Source organism: Mandrillus leucophaeus, unplaced genomic scaffold (genome assembly GCF_000951045.1).
Source record: "Mandrillus leucophaeus isolate KB7577 unplaced genomic scaffold, Mleu.le_1.0 Scaffold279, whole genome shotgun sequence".
NCBI lineage: Eukaryota > Metazoa > Chordata > Mammalia > Primates > Cercopithecidae > Mandrillus > Mandrillus leucophaeus.
This window is the reverse complement of record NW_012102909.1, coordinates 2,186,781-2,190,545: the sequence shown is the minus strand read 5'-3', so window position 1 is coordinate 2,190,545 and position 3,765 is coordinate 2,186,781. Positions and strand designations below refer to the sequence as shown.

The following is a 3,765-nucleotide window of genomic DNA, read 5'->3' as shown; positions in this document are numbered from 1 at the left end:
TAAACACAGAAATCGTTGAGTGCTTCTGTAAAAAGACAGAAGCATAAAATGACTGTTGTATTTCTACACATTAGGTATGTGATCCTTCACTAGCTTGCCCAGGAACAAAAGCAAATATCATGGCTTGCTCTTATCAATTCATAATTCTTTATTTCCGTCACAGTGTGTTCCCATTGATTACACACAGGAATAAAAATAGAAAACTCTGAGCTAGTGCCTTTGCCAGTTGCGCAGATGACTTTCTGAACAAGGAAGTTTTATATGGGTGGATGGGCATAGGAACTTGCCTTGAAATGTTAAAAAAGGCAAGAAAAAAACCAGCAGAATCTATTTTTCATTGTAGGGGAGCCCAGGTTGTCCTGCTTATCTGAAATTAAGCCCAAATCCTAAAAATTCTGAATACCTGCTGTCGGCCTCCTGCAAACGGGCCAGGTTGCCTAAGGAATGTCGCGAGAGAGCTGGCAGAGGCAGAGGACAGGACAGGCACCAGCAAACACCACTTCACCATGCAGCTATTTTCATGTCCTCCCAGCCCACTGAAGTGCTGATAATGGCTTGGGTCAATTCAACAAACACATTTTGGACACCTCCTTTGCACCAGACACAGTGTTCACCGAGGCACACAGGGCGGCCGCAGGTAAGAAGCACAGAGGGCAGCCAGCTGGGGGAATGTGTGACGGGACCCACTCTTCCTAGCCCTTCACCCCAAAGCCTCGTGCAGGGTAAGGAACATCAAGGTGGGATGGATTCAGTCCAGCCTCATATCTCCCCAGGTGCCTTAGTCTGCAGGGGGGCAGAATCCCAGGGGGACCCGCCCAGCCCACAGTCCTGTTTGGCACTGGGCCAGGGCCATTGAGCGGGAGAGGGAGTTGGTGCAGAAGTCAGCTCCCACTGAGGGCAGCTGCAGGTCAGCACTTTTCTCCTTCACTTTGTGTGTGTGTGTGTGTGTGTGTGTGTGTGTGTGTGTGTGTGTGTGTCTTCGAAAAAAATGTTTCTTTTCTTTTTTTATGTATACTTTAAGTTCTGGGGTACATGTGCAGAACATGCAGGTTTGTTACATAGGTATACACATGCCATGGTGGTTTGCTGCGCCCACCAACCCGTCATCTACATTGGGTATTTATCCTAATGCTATCCCTCTCTTAGCCCTCCCAACCCCCAACTCCAGTGTGTGATGTTCCCCTCCCTGTGTCCTTGTGTTCTCATTGTTCAACTCCCACTTATGAGTGAGAACATGTGGTGTTTGTTTTCTGTTCTTGCGATAGTTTGCTGAGAATGATGGTTTCCGGCTTCATCCATGTCCCTGCAAAGGACATGAACTCATCCTTTTTTATGGCTGCATAGTATTCCATGGTGTATATGTGCCACATTTTCTTTATCCAGTCTGTCATTGATGGGCATTTGGGTTGGTTCCAAGTCTTTGCTGTTGTGAACAGTGCCGCAATAAACATACGTGTACATGTGTCTTTACAGCAGCATGATTTATAATCCTTTGGGTATACGCCCAGTAATGGGATTGCTGGGTCAAATGGTATTTCTGGTTCTAGATCCTTGAGGAATTGCCACACTTTGTTCCACAATGGTTGAACTAATTTACACTCCCACCAACAGTGTAAAAGCATTCCTATTTCTCTACATCCTCTCCAGCATCTGTTGTTTTCTGACTTTTAAATGATCGCCATTCTAACTGGCATGAGATGGTATCTCATTGTGGTTTTGATTTGCATTTCTCTAATGACCAGTGATGATGAGTTTTTTTTCATATGTTGTGTATACTAATTGACTATATAGAGAAAAAAATATACTGACTTCCATAAAGCCACCACCAGCATCATAAAATCTTAGTGTGTTCCCTTAATTGTTTCAGGTTTTTAAAAAAAGAAACAAAGTGATAACACTGTTGAAACCGTTTATGAACCTCTCCCCAAACCCATTTCCTTCCGTCTCTCCCCATGCCTAGTCAATATTCTGAATATCTTCTTTGGCATTTGCTAGCATGTTTTTATGCTATTTCTACATATGTAGGTATCCACAAAAATGTTGTTTGGTTTTGCTGCTTTTGAAAGGTATAATTTATATAAACAAAATTATACTATCATGGATTTGTTAGATACACAATATTGTTTAAAATACATAAAAGGCTGGCTGTGGTGGCTCACGCCTGTAATCCCAGCACTTTGCGGGGCCAAGGCAGGCAAATCACTTGAGGTCAGAGTTCAAGACCAGCCTGTCCAACATGACAAAGCCCCATCTCTACTAAAAATACAAAAATTAGTCTGGCGTGGTGGCACACACCTACAAACCCAGCTACTCAGGAGGCTGAGATAGGGGAATCACTTGAACCCAGCAGGCAGAGGTTACAGTGAGCCGAGATTGCACCACTGTACTCCAGCCTGGGTGACAAAGCGAGACTCTATCTCAAAAAATAGATAAATAAATTAAAAAATACATAATAAAGTACATAATAACCTTTTTTTCACTCAGTAGTGTTTTATATTCAACCACGTTGATTCATGCAACTGTAGTTCATGAATATCCCACAATTTATCTCCAATCTATAAATAATGGATTGCTTCCAATTATATTTGTTTGTTTGTTTGTTTGCTATAAAAACAATACTTTAAGATCATTTCCCACATGTCTTCTGGAAGCCATCCTCAGGAGTTTCTCTAGGATGTAAACACATGAGAATTGAATCACTGAGTCTAAGATTTGTGCACTTTTAATAAAATATCATACTGTTTTGCAAATTAGTAGTACCATTTATACTCTCAGTTGCAGTGAATGAGAGTTCTAGTTGCTCCACATCTCATCAACACTTGTTGGTTTCTGACTCTTTAGCAGTGATAGTATGCCTTACCAAGGATTGGTGTTGGATTTCTCTATGAATGAAGTCAAGCATCTTTTTTGTGTACTTATTGACAATTCATATGTGTGTGTATATATATACATTTTTGAGATGGAGTCTCACTATATCGCCCAGGCTGGAGTGCAGTGGCGCAATCTCAGCTCACTGCAAACTTTGCCTCCCAAGTTCAAGCAATTCTCCTGTTTCAGCCCCCTAAGTAGCTGAAATTACAGGCATGCACCACTACACCCGGTTAATTTTTGGATTTTTAGTAGAGACAGGGTTTCACCTTGTTGGCCAGGGTAGTCTAGAACTCCTGACCTCAGGTGATCCACTGGCCTTGGCCTCCCAAAGTGTTGGGATTGTGGGTGTGAGCCATCATGCCCAATTTATATTTTTTATTCTGTAAAATGTCTTGACAGATCTTTTTTGCATTGCTTTTTCTCTTGTGTTGTTTCTTATTGATTCATAGGAGTTCTTTACATATTCAGGATGCTAAACTTTTCTGTTACTTGAGTTGCAGATATTTTCATTGAGTTTTAGCCAGTAATTTTACACATTTTATAGTACTTTTATAAACAAAAGTTATTGATTTTAAGGTAGTCTCAAATTTATCATTTTTTAAGGATTTGTGCTTTTTGTGTTTTATTTAAGGAATCCTTCTCCACCCCAAAGTTATAAAGCTATTCTACTCATTCTATTCTCTGAATATTTAAAGCATTTGGCTTTCACATTTAGGTCCATTCTGAATTGATTATTGATTGTACTCTCTTCTCTTTCTTTCCTTCTTTCCTTCCTTCTTTCCTTCCTTCCTTCCTTCCTTCCTTCTTTCCTTCTTTCCTTCTTTCCTTCTTTCCTTCTTTCCTTCTTTCCTTCTTTCTTTCTTTCTTTCTTTCTTTCTTTCTTTCTTTCTTTCT

General features: G+C 40.8%; 1 protein-coding gene across 1 annotated transcript in view; it reads left to right on the top strand.

Moving 5' to 3' along the window:
* Positions 1-308: 308 nt before the first annotated feature.
* AAK1 (AP2 associated kinase 1) overlaps positions 309-3,765 on the top strand; it is a 230,480-nt gene continuing 227,023 nt past the window's right edge. The window contains exon 1 of the mRNA XM_011985014.1: positions 309-637. The gene's annotated coding sequence lies outside the window, so the exon portion shown is untranslated. The remainder of the gene's footprint in view (positions 638-3,765) is intronic.